Here is a 16366-nt window from a genome sequence, read left to right as displayed (position 1 = left end):
TGGAGGTCTCCTAAGCAGGTCAAGCTGTAATAGTCTAAACAGAGTCTTCTCTGCCGACTCCTTTATAAACAAATGGATCGGCTGGATTCCTTTCATAATATGTAGGGACCTTGTCGCAGTAGTGCCCATAGATCGCGAAAGTGTGTCCCTCTATCCGTCACCGCCCACCTAACATGACAACCATATTTCAGAACTGGCCTTTCAGAAATTTAGCCAACTCCAAAGTTGCCCCTGCAACGTGGTTAGTTCCAACTCCGGAATTCTTCGCTTTCTTGTGAACAAGACCTGTACCGTCTTCCTAGGATTCACCCCGCAATCCTCAGCCCAAAATGCCGTGCACCAAAGGGCGCCACTAAGAATGTCTCATATAGTGTTTAGAAGTTTACCCGTAGCGAATGGCAAGGTCGTCTGCATAAGTACACATCTTCACCCCTTTCAACTCCAATCTGAACAGAACCACATTAAGAACAAGCACCCATAGAAGCAGTGAAATGATGCCGCCCTGGTGTATACCCCTAGTGGCATTAACCCTTCAGTGTCCTCCCAAGCTAATACACGTCACAATGCAGAGCAGAGTCCACTGATCTGCCCTTAATATATGCATGCTGTCATTTAGAGTAGTAAGACCGCCAAGTTTATTTCCAATGTGGAAATCTAAAATTTCTCCAATGTCTTAACAAAGGAGCAGAGACTGATCTGTGGTGGCCACTTTAACTCTCCTCCAAGATTAAGGTACATAGACAAATTGTATACAAGCCCTTAACAACAAAATAAATCTTCCCGAAAAGCACTCATAGGCAACCTTTTGCTTCAGGTGACGTGTAAGGTTTGAAAGAGTGTAAAGCCCCACGAACACTATCATAAGTATCAGGATCACCGTTCCCAGTGATTATCAAATCGATCTCCGCCTCTTCCCTGAGCTTACGACACGGATAATGTGTCCCAAGCAAATGCAATAGATTCTCACGAGGGGATTCAGTGCATTCCCCATCCACCTTCTGCAGATTACCCGTAAATGGAGAATCTTTGGCCATAAGCTTCCGTAATTACATTTGAGAGTTCCTCGATCAACCTCACAAAGTCCTCCCTTTCGATCTTTCTCAGTGACTTATAAATTTTAAACTTATCCTTGTACGCTTCCCATAAATACCGGTCCTCCTAGGGTTCCCGAATGGTATCAAGTCTTGTCGCCCAGCTTCACCAATCCCAAACCATATTTACTTATGGTCCGAAAAACTAATTTTCTTCGATACGGCTCAAACATTGATCTCAAAATGAATGTTACCCAATATAAGATCAAGAATCTTCTATCTAGTATATATCTCAAAAGTGGAGCCGTCTCCCCTATTATAGAGGCTTAAGCCGTTCTCCAAAATAAATTCGAGAACGCTTTTTCCTCTAATCTTGGTATCTGAACTGCCCCAAAGAATATGGTGAATGAGATCTCTCGCCGTCAATAGGGGTGGCAACTGCTGACCATCATGCAACAAATATGTGAAAGAAATGACAAGTTGCTTACCGCCGCATGACAAGAACACCACGATCTGATCTCCTGTGCAGAACTGATTCAAAATAAAGCATGTCAAATTCCTCTTCGCCAAAATACAAGTTCAACCTTTGACGAAACCTTTCCTAAAAATTTAGTCATAACCGCCGGCCTCAAGCCCTATAATCTTACCACTATTGATACACGGTTCCTGGATTAACGCCACATCTTTGTCGTTTTAATTTAAATGAAGAATAAGATTGTTTGTGGCCGCTACACAGTAATGAAGATTAATCTGAATAAAAATAACATACAGTGGTCCTGCCTCGATTCATCATCCAACTCACGATTCGCAAACGACAGTACAGGTTTCGGGCAAAATGGTCCCACCACCTTCCAAATCTACAAACCAACGAAATTTTTCACAGAATTTCGGCCAGTCTGGCCCGGCTTCCCCTTGAAAATTGGCACTAGACTGGACCTCTTCAGGAACCGGGTAATAGTCATCCTCACTTTCTTTATATCTTACTCTAATCCGGCTATGGCTAGATTAGTATGTAAAGACAGGTTCGGGGAACAAATTGTTCTCTCACCTATTCCACCCCCCGGATGTGACTGTACCGAACCGGCTATGGCTAGAACGGTACAGCCAAGTGCCCAAAAAACCCATTTACCTTCATCCTACAACACTCGACGGCTTGGTGCATCGCAGCCAGAAAATAATTCACATCCTTTCATCAATTTACATAGAAAAAGGGTTGGCCTATAATATATTTCCTTATTCCTAGGATTATAGCAATGAAAACGAGCCAAAGAAACAAAACTTTAAAATACAAATTCTGTATCCGTTTCAAATTTCGAGTCTTATTTTACTTCACAGAGGACTGTGATTTTTTGAAAACTTTGTGTTCTTGGTTTGGCCCGAGGTCATCGAAAAATTTACAAAAGCAGCTGTTGGTGTTTTATTTGTAATTTTTACCAATATTTCGATCACCGTCGGTGATCTTCATCAGGGTTTGAACTATGAATTTAACAAACAATTAATTTTACAAAAAAAAAATTAAAAATAAAAATATTTATACATTTGAAAATAATTAAATTTTGAAACAAAACAGTTGAATTTTTCTTTACTGTGCACAAGTTCGACTAAAGCCCCTCATTTTTGTCTGTATTTCTGTACCAAATTCCTATAAATCGGTGCACAATTGTCTGTGTCTTTCTTAAAGTTCATGCGTTTGTTTATACGGGTGTCAATAACATGTAACATTTCTAAAGTAAATAATATTTTCTGATTGGATTCTTGTGCTAGTATATCTACGTCTTTCAAATTTTTAAAGGTTTTTCTTCAATTTCCTGGTCGGGTTTGCAAGATGAAAATCTTGTTTTTTTTTTTCGTTTTAGTTGTTCTCACATATGTCATTGGACATAAATTTGCTTCATCCCCGTTACATTTTATCTTATAAACTACATATGAGTTGTCCTCTTTTTTCATCCTTGATTTAGTCCTACTGAGTGGACTATTTAATGTGTTGTGGCTTTTTAGAGCAAGCTAGTATTTTTCCCTGTTGTTCATATTTGAATTGGTTAGCCTTTTCGAAAACCTGGAATATACGTCATTTTCTTGAAAATTTTTGGTGTTGTTTCCCTTTTTTGTCCTCCTTTCTTATCTTGACTAATTTTATAAGGTCCTTAATAGTGTTGTTTGGGAAGTCATTTAGTGGGAGTATTTGTTGCATTTTCCTTTCGTTTTCTTGATGAAATATTTTGTCACTGATTTTTAGTACTCTGACGATAAAATTAGTAGCCGTATGATTTGAATGATAATTTATGAGTCTCCCAGAACTGTATCTTTTTGATGCCAATTTAATTTTAACTTATTTTGATGTCGGTGGATAGGAATGTGTTGTTTGATTCACATTCCATTGTGGACTGATCATCTGGGTGGAAGGAATTTAGAGTATTTTCTACTTCTTTTCTTTCCAATACCCGTATTTGGTCAAAAATCTTGTTTTTTTGTCATTCTATCAATTGAAGCGTTTGGTAAGGTTTACAATATCGGTGAGATGGGCGAACCCATTGGCATACCTACTTTTGCTCATACAATTTCTCATCATATGTAAAATATCTAGAATCCTTTATGCATAATGTTAACAATTCTATAAATAAATCCTTTAGTATCTTTGTGTGCTCCTGGACGTAATTTTTTGAAAACTTTTTTTTTAACATCTTTAATTAAGGTACACTGTTGTTTTGTCCCATAGTCAATTTCTTAACTTTCAGCGATGTTTTGACCTTCATTTTAGATTTGTGTCTTTAATAACAAGATGCAAAGATAAAGATTTATTGACATACCACACCAAAAAATCCTCAATACCCAGAAAAATATCTTTCACCAAGGAAAAAAGTTGGAAAATGTATAATCTTTAAATTAAGTTTGCTTATCCTTGGTTCGAATCTTTAAAGTTAGGACAAAAACTTTTTCAGTGTAGACATAATATACCAAAAGAATCCTTGTCTTCATAGGAGTCGAACGTTGCGTGAACCACAGTGATCTCAATTTGGCTTATGTCTGACTAACAATGCCATTAACATGAACTGACCACGACAACACCGAATTGGTAGTAATTTCAAGATTCTTAGCGGAAGAAACAATGTCAATGCTTTGTCCACTAATACTGTTGTCAGGCTTATAAGGCAGTTAACGTGAAATATGGCAGAATTTGTTGAATTGTTGTTATTGTAGTTCACACATTCCCGTCTCTGCGATGGTTTTGCGGCTCCGTCATTGGTAGTTCAATGGTAATGTGTTATATGCAATGAAAGTGAAATTAAAATTGAAAAACTTGATCATTGCGAATATATTATTGTAAAACTAAACACCAACCACTACAGCTGTTCGTCTAAGGCTTGTGTAAAATGAGATTAATTATGCCATATCTGGAGTTTATTTACTTATTCTGTTAGCACTAATAATGTCTGCCTGCCTAGCCCTACACATAGCGAATTAAAAATGTCATCTTTACTCTATTCATTAGCGCTCAATAATAACACTTTTCACCACATCCGTTTAGATTCTGCATAAATACTTAATGAAATTTGATAATTTTGCAAATTTGGACCTTTTTAAGAACGATTATGATGTGGAATTTTTGGGGAAAATTTCACTATCGATCGATCAGAGAATAGCCAGATGATGCTTCACGCTAACTTTTTCAATTTAAAACAAATATAATCCAAATATGCAATAAATTTTCTCAGAAATACTGCAGTCGAAACCGCATAACTGTAATGCGCTTTAGTGAAACATCCTGCTTAAGTGAAACTTGGTGGAAAGAAGCATTCATTTTTGTTGTTATTCTATTAAAGCTGGCAAACTATCGATATTCGCTCCATTCGATAGTTTCGATATATTTTTTCTTAACTATCGATAGTGTCGACAAATTTGTTAAATATATTAAACCAAGTAAAAGGCGTTAAGTTCGGCCGTGCCGAACTTTGGATACCCACCACCTCGGGTATATATGTAAACCACCTTTCATCAAAATCCGGTTAAAATTGCATACCTTATGCCCCATAGCAGTTATAACGAAATATGTTCCGATTTGCACCTAATAAGTACAAGTCATTGTTCAATTGTGTATAACAGAATATTGGACTTTTTAGGAGCTATATCTAAAAATAAACCCAACTGAACCATATACAACATGGATGTCGAGAAGTCTAACATAAAGCACTGTGTCAAATTTCAGTGAAATCGGATTAAAAACAGTGCCTTTTTCGGGGCCAAGACTTTAAATCGAGATATCGGTCTATATGGCAGCTATATGCAAATCTTGATCGATCTAGACCAAATTGCAGAAACATGTGAAGGAGCTTAACACAACTCTCTGTCCCAAATTTCGGCATCATCGGACAATAAATGCGCCTTTTAAGGGTCCAAAACATTAAATCGAGAGATCGGTCTATATGGCAGCTATATGCAAATCTGATCCGATTACGGCCGAATCAAATAAAGATTGTTGAAAGGCCTAACACAACTCACTGTCTCAATTTTCAGCAAGATCGGATAATAAATGTGGCTTTTATGGGCCTAAGACCCTAAATCGGAGGATCGGTTTATATGGCAGCTGTATCCAAATCTGGACCGATTTGGGCCAAGTTGATGAAGTTTGTCGAAGGGCCTAACATAACTCACTGTCTCAAATTTTATCAAAATCGGATAATAAATGTTGCTTTTATGGGCCGAAGACCATAAATCGGCGGATCGGTCTATATGACAACTATATCCAAATCTGGACCGATCCGGGCCAAATTAAAGAAGGATATCGAAGGGCCTAACACAACTCACTGTCCCAAATTTCATCAAAATCGAATAATAAATGTGGCTATATCAAGATATAGTCCGATATAGCCCATCTTCGAATTTAACCTGCTTATAGACAAAAAAATAATCTGTGCAAAATTTCAGCTCGATATCTCTATTTTTAAAGACTGTAGCGTGATTTTAACAGACAGACGGACGGACATGTCTAGATCGTCTTAGATTTTTACGCTGATCAAGAATATATATACTTTATAGGGTCGGAAATTGACATTTCGATGTGTTGAAAACAGAATGACAAAATGAATATACCCCCATCCTTCGGTGGTGGGTATAAAATAAGTAAATTAGGGTGATGACGTTTTAAGTTGTTTGTGCAAAATTATATCTTGTTGCACAAATGCAGAAATTTTGCTGTTAATGATTAAAATAAAATGTATTCTATTAGATATTGAAAAATGTCACGCACAAACCCTTTGAAATGAATTTATTGTTAATCTTTTTAAATCATTTTGTGGTGAGATTTTTTTTAACGAATCCCCTTATAGAGTCAAACTTCTCTACAGAGAACTTCTGTACAATGAAGCTGTCTCTATAATGAACAAATTTCAAAAAACTGCCATTTCCTTCCCACTTTCTTGTATTCTGATCTCCTTATAATGAATTTCTATACAGTGAAGTATTCTATACAATGAAACAATTTTGCATGTGTAAATTTGACTTATGTGCGTTTCTGTCTCCTTATAATGAGTTTTTCAAACAATTTTCTGTTACGCACACCAACAGCTCTGTGTACCGAGAATAAAGTTACATAGAATAAGGGGATTCCCAAATATAAAGAAGTAAAAGCGTGCTAAGTTCGGCCGGGCCGAATCTTATATACCCTCCACCATGGATCGCGTTTGTCGAGTTCTTTTCCCGGCATCTCTTCTTAGGCAAAAAAGAATATAAGAAAAGAGTTGCTCTGCTATTAAAACGATATCAAGATATGGTCCGGTTCGGACCACAATTAAATTATTTGTTGGAGACCTGTGTAAAATTTCAGCCAATTCGTATAAGAATTGCGCCCATTGGGGCTCACGAAGTAAAATAGAGAGAACGATTTATATGGGATCTGTGTTGGGCTATAGACCGATTCAGACCATAAAAAACATGTTTGTTGATGGTCATGAGAGGATTCGTCGTACAAAATTTCAGGCATATCGGATAATAATTGCGACCTCTAGGGGTCAAGAAGTCAAGATCCCAGATCGGTTTATATGGCAGCTATATCAGGTTATGAACCGATTTGAACCTTACTTGACACAGTTGTTGAAAGTAAAAATAAAATATGTCATGCAAAATTTCAGCCAAATCGGAAGGAATTGAAGCTCAAGAAGTGAAATCCCCAGATCTGTTTATATGACAGCTATATCAGGTTATGGACCGATTTCAACCATACAGGGCACAGTTATTGGATATCATAACAAAATACTTCGTGCAAAAATTCATTCAAATCGGATAAGAATTGTGCCCTCTAGAGGCTCAAGAAGTCAAAACCCAAGATCGGTTTATATAGCAGCTATATCAGGTTATGGACCGATTTAAACCATACTTGGCACAGTTGTTGGGTATCATAACAAAACACGTCGTGCGAAATTCCATTCCATTCGGATAAGAATTGCGCCCTCTAGAGGCTCAAGAAGTCAAGACCCAAGATCGGTTTATATGGCAGCTATATCAGGTTATGGACCGATTTAAACCATACTTGGCACAGTTGTTGGATATCATAACAAAACACGTCGTGCAAAATATCATTTCAATCGGATAAGAATTGCGCACTCTAGAAGCTCAAGAAGTCAAGACCCAAGATCGGTTTATATGGCAGCTATATCAGGTTATGGACCGATTTGAACCATACTTGGCACAGTTGTTGGATATAATAACAAAACACGTCGTGCAAAATTTCATTCTGATCGGATAAGAATTGCGCACGCTAGACGCTCAAGAAATCAAGACCCAAGATCGGTTTATATGGCAGCTATATCAGGTTATGGACCGATTTGAACTATACTTGGCACAGTTGTTGGATATCATAACAAAACACGTCGTGCAAAATTTCATTCCAATCGGATAAGAATTGCGCACTCTAGAGGCTCAAGAAGTCAAGACCCAAGATCGGTTTATAGGGCATCTATATCAAAACATGGACCGATATAGCCCATTTACAATACCAACCGACCTACACTAACAAGAAGTATTTGTGCAAAATTTCAAGCGGCTAGCTTTACTCCTTCGGAAGTTAGCGTGCTTTCGACAGACAGACGGACGGACATGGCTAGATCGACATAAAATGTCGCGACGACCAAGAATATATATACTTTATGGGGTCTCAGACGAATATTTCGAGTAGTTACAAACAGAATGACGAAATCAGTATACCCCCCATCTTATGGTGGAGGGTATAAAAACCAAAACAAACAAAGGTAGAAAGTCATATCAATTACAATTTTGGCATCAATTAGTGGTGTTCAGTGAAACGATAATGACGCAGCGCAGTAGCATTTTCGTGGAAAAAAATTACCCTAATTTTCAGAAACGCCAGATCTCGGAGATGGGTGGTGCGATTTAAGCGAAATTTTGTGTGCTCTCATATAGTACCCTAAAAATAAAAATTTAGGGGGGCCGCCCCACCCTAAAACCTACCAAACATATATTTAGACCAATCACGACAATATGGGACTCAAAAGAAAGGTATTTAGGATAAGAAAACGTATCTGATATCCAATTGTCGGACCAAATGCTATGGGGACCACCCCAAGCCCCAAAACACCCCTAAATCGGACATATTTACCGACCATGGCAATATGGGACTCAAATGGAAGGTATTTGCGAGTCGAATACGATATCCAAATGTGGGATCACGTTTCTGGGGGTCCATCCCTTTCCCAAAACACCCTTCAAACAGGACTTATTTACTGACCATGGGAATATGGGGCTTAAATAAAAGGCATTTGAATGCAGAATACGAATCCGATATCCAAATAAGGGACCAAGTGTCTGGGGGGCCGCCTCTCACCAAAAACATCCTCCAAAAGCGACAAATTTACGACATCCCCCAAAGCACCCCCCATGCCGGTAATTTTTGCCGACTATGGAAATATGGGGCTCAAATTAAAGGTATGTGGGAGTAGACCACGTATCTGATATCAACATTAGGGCCAACTGTCTAGCGGACGTCCCACCACCATAACAACCCCCAAATAGAACGTATTTGCTCACCAAGACAATTTGGGTCTTAAAGAGAGTGGAACTAAATATTCATAGTTTTTAGGGCCAATACCCCAAACCGGACATATTTGCTGACTGTTGACTTAAATTTGACCGATAGTATTTATAATGTTAAATACAAATCGATATCGATTCAAAACTTAAACCATTGATAGTGTCATCGTGCAAATTTGAATTCGCTTAAGTGAAAATTGCTTAACTGAAACTACCGCTAAATTCAAAAAGTTTTTACATCCCATGAGTGAAAAAGTTATTTCTATGGGAAATTATTTAAAAACACGCGTCATCAATAAAACCATATTTTGATAGTTCTACTGAGCGTTGCTTCTTTTCAACTCCAGATATACGATTATCATACATGATTAGTACTTTGACGTGAAAATTCGTTTGCATTTATGTATTTATATCGCTTAACTGGAAACTAATTACACTTATCCGAACTTCGCTTAAGTGAAAATTATGAATAATTGAAACCAAATCGATGCATTTTTAGCGTTTCACTTATCCGGTTTCGACCGTACTTCGGTTTATTTATGGGGAAAATATCTACATATAATTTATCTTATGTAGGTCAATTAAAAGTGTTTCTGAAAGTCGTTTTAATTGAATTATTTGCAAATTGCGTTACCGCTGAAAATATTTTCTGATGGCCTCGCCAGGATTCAAATCCAGGCGTTCATCGTCATAGGTGGACGCTACGGTGGCTTAAAATTGAATTATTTATCTTGTAATTTGTAATTTGTAATTTATTTATTTACACCCGCACAACAAGAATATAAAATTCTTATGATTAAAGTGCGGGTAATATCTCCAACAATTGTACATAGTAAACACTTAAAACTAAGAATCTATAGCTATACAATACATCACAGATTTTGAATGAATAACTTACGGAAAAAACTAACAATTGTGGCTTTGTAGATTTGAATTTAAAAGAAAAAAAAAAGAAAACAAAAGTGAATTTATCAATTAAAGAGAAATTAGTAGACTTAGTTGATCCGAAAAAAAAGAAATTAAGGTAAGTATAGAAGAATAAAAATAAATATATAAATAAGTCTTAACATTCATCAACTTAATGCAGTAAAATGTTTCCAAAGTCTGGTTTTAAATGTTGCCGAGTTACTGAGTAATTGCAGATCGTTAGGAAGAGAATTCCAGAGACGTACAGCGAATATGAACATATGCCATTCAGAAACAAGCCTCCGATACATTTTGGGAATGATTTTTTTACCTCTAGTAGATCTGGCGAAGTCAATAAATCCATACAGATATTGTGGTGCCTGCATGTAGATCAGTTTATGCAGGAAAGTAAGCGATCTTAGGAACAACAAGTGCTGTAAGGAGACGCCATACAGAGATAAACAGTATTCAGAGATGGAATCGCGCCGTCTCAAGCCAAATACATAACGAGTAACACTATTAAAAAAGGTGTTTAGCTTACGTCTACTTACCGAGTCGCAATTAGCAAACAACTCACAGCCGTAGAGAATGCTAGGAACAAGATAAGTCTTTGCCAAGAGAGACCTAACCCGCAGCGGAGTAACCGACTGAGTGGCCCAGAGAGCACGCAATTTTGAATATCCCTGACCAACGACAGAGTCGATATGATTACTCCAAGTCAGAGTGCTGTTAATAACAACGCCCAAGTTCTTTGCATGAGGAACGATTTCCAATCTAGAGTCGTTAATGAATATACCGACATCACATGAAAAACGAGACAGCCTGTTTCTGATAACCACACACTTGGACTTTACAGGGTTGAGACACAGGCCATTGGCTTTCGCCCACGTGCTGACTCTTGACAGATCATGATTAAGCAGACGTATGTTTTCAGCAATCTCATCCCTCGGACTGCCGATATATATTTGTACATCGTCAGCGTACATATGTACCTCACAATAAGATAATTGACCCGCCAAGTCGTTACTGTACAATGAAAAGAGAAGATGAACCCGGAATTGATCCCTGAGGAACACCTTTTGAAACAAGCAGAGGTGCCGATAGAGAAGACTTATAACTGACGGACTGAGTGCGGTGTGACAGGTACGACAAAATGAGACGAACGGACGTAGAGGAAAAATTGTAAAGATGTCTCATATTATCACATAACAAGGAATGATCCACAGTGTCAAATGCCTTAGAATGGCCAAGAAGAACAAGGAAATTTATCTTGTCATTCTCCAAATTGACCCTGATCCACTCAGTGACCTCTGCCAATGCAGTTACGCAGCTGTGGTAAGGTCGAAATCCGTCATATGTATATGTCATATATGCAAATTGCAACATCGTTTTTTTATAATACAAATTTGTTTATAGGATCGATTTCAGCAAAGTTTTCAACTGTTTATACAAATATCTTAATTAAACCAAGTTTTTGATATTTTCTGTGTGACAAGCAATTCAAAATTTGACATGCTCGAGATGACCAACTTTTAAGCCCAACGGATCAGCCTTTGGACGCACTGCGCATTTATTGCAAAACACCTCAATACTGACTATGTTAACTTTCGTGTGCATATCTCTATCCGTTCAAAAGTTCCAAAATTATTCTTAAGATTTGGATGTTGGAGACCATAGTGGAAGTCATTGAGCGAAATTTCAACCAAATCGGATAAGAATCAGGAGATCGGTTTATATGGGAGCTATATCAGCTTATTAACTGATTTAGACCATATATTGGCATAGACGAAATAAAACACTTCATGCAAAATTTCAGCTAAATCGGATAAAAATTTGGAAGTCATAACCAAACACCTCGCTCAAAATTTCCGCCACATCGGATGAGAATTGGGCACCGTTAAGGCTCAGGAAGTCAAGACTCGAGATCGGTTTATGTGGCAGCTATATCAGGTTATGAACCGATCTTGACCATAGTCATCGCATTTGTTGGAAGTCATAACAAAACGCAACGTGGAAAACTTCAGCCAAATCGGATAAGAATTACGCCCTAAAGAAGTCAAGATCCGAGATGGGTTTATAAGACAACTATAGTATTGGGTTGCCCAAAAAGTAATTGCGGATTTTTTAAAAGAAAGTAAATGCATTTTTAATTAAACTTACAAAGAACTTTAATCAAATATACTTTTTTTACACTTTTTTTTCTAATGCAAGCAAGAAATCCACTTAGAACGACAAGACCATCATATATATATATATATATATATATTGCATATATAAAAATCAATTTGAGTTTGTTTGTAGGTTTGTTTGTTTGTATGTTTGTGTGTTCCTTACCGACCCAGAAACGGCTAAACCGATTTTCTTCAAATTTTCACAGATGGTGCATAATGACCCCGTGGTGAAAAATGTGGCCCCATAGACACTTTTTCCGAACATAGATATCAAATTCGTGCTTTACTCCCAAAGACCTTTCATTTGAGCCCCATATTGCTATGGTCGTAAATTTGTCCCCTTTGGGGGATGTTTTTGGTAAGAGGCGGCCCCCCAAACACTTGATCCCATATTTGGATATCAGATTCGTATTCTACATTCAAATACCTTTCATTTAAGCCCCATATTCCAATGGTTAGTAAATAAGTCAAGTTTGGGGGTGTTTTGGGGAAGGGGTGGACCCCAAGAAACGTGGTCCCACATTTCGATATCAGATTCGTATTTTTCTCGTAAATACCTTTCATTTGAATCCCATATTGCCATGGTCGGTAAATATGTCTGATTTAGGGGTGTTTTGGGGCTTGGGGTGGTCCCCCTAGCAATTGGTTCGACAATTGGATATCAGATACGTTTTCTTATCCTAAATACCTTTCATTTGAGTCCCATATTGTCGTAATTGGTCAATATATATGTTTGATAGGTTTAGGGGTGGGGCGGCCCCCGTAGGTACCCCATCCGAAATTTGGATACCAAATTTTTATTTTTAGGGTACTATATGAGAGCACACAAAATTTCGCTTAAATCGCACCACCCATCTCCGAAATCTGGCGTTTCTGAAAATTAGGGTAAGGAGTAGGATCCGCCCCCTTCAGATATCAAAAAATTTAGTACCCTATTTTCCCCACGGGGTCATTATGCACCATCTGTGAAAATTTGAAGAAAATAGTTTCAGCTGTTTCTGAATCTATAAGGAACACACAAACATACAAACAAACAAACCTACAAACAAACACACATACATTGTTAGGATCGCATTTGACAAGTTCTTTGAATGCCCTTTTCAAATATAGAGGAGATATCAAGGCGTATTTATCAGGTGGCCGCATCAACCCAGCTGAGAGAATTTGATATGTCAATTTATTTTTGATCGTCGTATAAAAATATAAACTTTAAAATAAATATTTTATAAATTGTGTTTGCTGTTGTTATGGTTTCTAAACTTAGGATATAAAATGGCACGCGTCTAACAACCTCATTCACTATCAGCTTCACTCGGGGAGCTTAGGTTCATTTTGTCGCCCCTGAAAGATTCAAAAAACGCAGAAGAATATTGATATAATTTACGTCAGTACAATGTCAGACATAAAAATGAAGAAGATTAGGAGCCAACATGCATGACAATACGGCTAGGCGGTCTGGAGAAGTTCTCTCCAATATGTCATTTAAAGCTACTGTAGTGAAGAATGTCGAATTTACACCGGGAAAATAGGGCAATCCCATAATAGGAGCTCAACAGTCTATGACTTCCCCTCATACCCACTATACTATTGGTGATCCTTCGGCAGCATACTTTATGCACATTGAACGGCCACAAAACAACGTCATGTTCGTAGCTAACAAACTTTTGCCGTCCTTTTCAAATGACCTGAAAATCCCACGGGTATCCAAGAGCCAAAAAAGGGGTACACAACCTCTCCTTGTGGTGATTGAGCTCTTACCACAATCATCTTATTTGAGCCATACGTTAATTATCCCGTCCGCCAACATCAGCATTCACTTGGTAGCTATCCATGGATACAATAACCTAATGAAAAGTATTTATTTAAACCTGTCATCTTGGTGGTAGGTAAAAACTCTGGACCTAATTGGAATTTTGAACATTTTTTTTTTGCTTGACACTGCTCGACCAATCGAAGCGAATTTGCCGAAAATTATAAATGTCAAGGCGAATCGATTTTTTTCGCCCTGTTTACAATTTTTGACACATCAAGTTCCAAAAAACTATGCTTTGTTGTAGTAATTCGCCGACGCGGCCACCTTATTAAATACGTCTTGGGTGATACATAAAAAATATGGCGCACAGTGTTCCCAAATCGAAAAATCTTAGAAATAATTCTTGAAGTTTTGAACAGATAGAGATATGATTTCTAGATTGGTTACAAAATTCTTAGAAAATTAAATGAAAAATTTGTGTATATTGTCCCTTTTTCCTAAAAGCCAAAAATTTAACATAATTATATTCTTTTGTCTGTTTGGGCTCTCTTTTTTCGCTCTTAAAATTTTATTGAGATTCCATTGCAGGATATTGTCCGGCTTTAGACCATTGTTTAATGTTTTATATTCAAAAAATAGTATAGCAAAAATCATTTAAAAGTCAGCAGAAGTGTGTTGTTGCTAGAATCATTTAACAGGCTATCCGTATCGCGATTTCAATTTGGGGATTCTTTGAGGATTGTGCCATCCTCAAAGAAGGCGTTGATCTCCTTCTTCCACTCCAAGAGGGGGCCACCGTGGCGCTGAGTTTAACATGTCCGCCTATGAGGCCGAACATGCAGGCTGATATCGGGGCCGATAGAGACAAATTGCCTTCGGGGATCAACGCTCAATTGAAATGTATCGTTGTGCGCTTGAAAAGATTGATGAGATCTAGCCAGGTGCAGCACTAGATTCAGTCAAGAAGGAAGATATTTCTTCTCCACTAATGGCGCAGGCTTGGATACCAAAGATTCCCTCAGATTCTGAATCGATACTTGAAAGACTAAGGGAATGTAATCCCAATATTTCAACCACCGACTGGAAGATTGGTAGATTAGATGAGGCTCATGGCGACCGGAAACATGAAGTATTCGTATTTAACTTCGGCTTCTAACTTCTAAAGAGGAATCATCCACACCGCAAGTGTCCGGTTTCCAGAGGAAGAATGGTTCCACTGCTTTCTCAACTGCTCCTAGATGCGTAAGGAAACTTATCATGACAAGATCGAAATATGTTGTGAGAATGAACTTCTGGCGGACTTAGAAGACAAGGCTAACGGAACAGTGGTAGACATTTTGAATCCTAACTATGATCCGATTTCTGCAGATAAATCTCCATCATTCTAAGGCCGCCTCGGCGGCACTAATGGTCCTTTTGATGGCAGGTGGATTTGACGTGGTTCTTATTCAGGAGCCGTAAATGTGTGGAGGAATGATTCGTGGACTATAAATTCCGGAATTTAAACTTCTCAAGAATACTGGGAATGGGAGACACAGAGCCTGCAAAGAGTAGTCTCAATGTTATTCTTCTTCCGTCAGAAGGAGATATACTTTAGGTTCTCATTTCTTTCAGAACTTGTCTGATTTAGCGGATGTGAACATTCGCAAGTTATTGGGCTTTTTAAAGTGATCTGGATGGATCAACGGTAGGAACTAGAAGGCATCTTCCTTCCCCAGTAGATGGCAAGGGACGAAATCATCTAGTTGAGTCTGTTGGCAGACTCCCACTTTAACCTGACCTAATCTTAACTCGTTGCTTGATCTTTTTTAATTTCTGCCTATAAAAAAACTTGACAAATGCGATCAGTGGTGGATGGTATACAAGATTCGGCCCTACCGCACTTAGCTAGTTTTCACTTGTTTCGATTTTAAGACGAAACTTTTTTAAATTGGTACAAATCTGTTCTTAAATATGTTTCGATAACGATTTAACGAAAGTTTATTCTAAAGTTATCTCATGTAAATTGAATAATTCAAAATTTTTCTTTAAATTAGCCAAAATAACAATTTCGTTAACCAAAACTAGCAAAAGCTTTCTAAGTTCAGCAGGGCCGAATCTTATATACTCTCCACCAAGGATCGCATTTGGCAAGTTCTTTGCCCGGTATCTCTTTATAGGCAAGTGAAAATTGATAAAAATTGCCATGCTCTTGGAAGCATATCAGGATTTGGACCGATTCTGACCATGCTTGGTTTGGATTTTGAAGGCCATAGGAGAGGTCGTTGTACATAATTTCAGCCAAATCGGATAAGGATTGCGCTCTCTAGAGGATTAAGAAGTATAATCGGGAGATCGGTTTATATGGGAGCTATATCAGGTTATAAACCGATTTAGACCATACTTGGTATAGTTGTTGCTAGGCAAAACGAAACGTTTTGCCAAATCGGATAATAATTGCGCCCCCTAGTGGCTCAAGAAGTCAA

The sequence above is a fragment of the Stomoxys calcitrans genome, chromosome 3 (assembly GCF_963082655.1).
Source record: "Stomoxys calcitrans chromosome 3, idStoCalc2.1, whole genome shotgun sequence".
Classification (NCBI taxonomy): domain Eukaryota; kingdom Metazoa; phylum Arthropoda; class Insecta; order Diptera; family Muscidae; genus Stomoxys; species Stomoxys calcitrans.
This window is presented reverse-complemented; position numbering follows the sequence as displayed.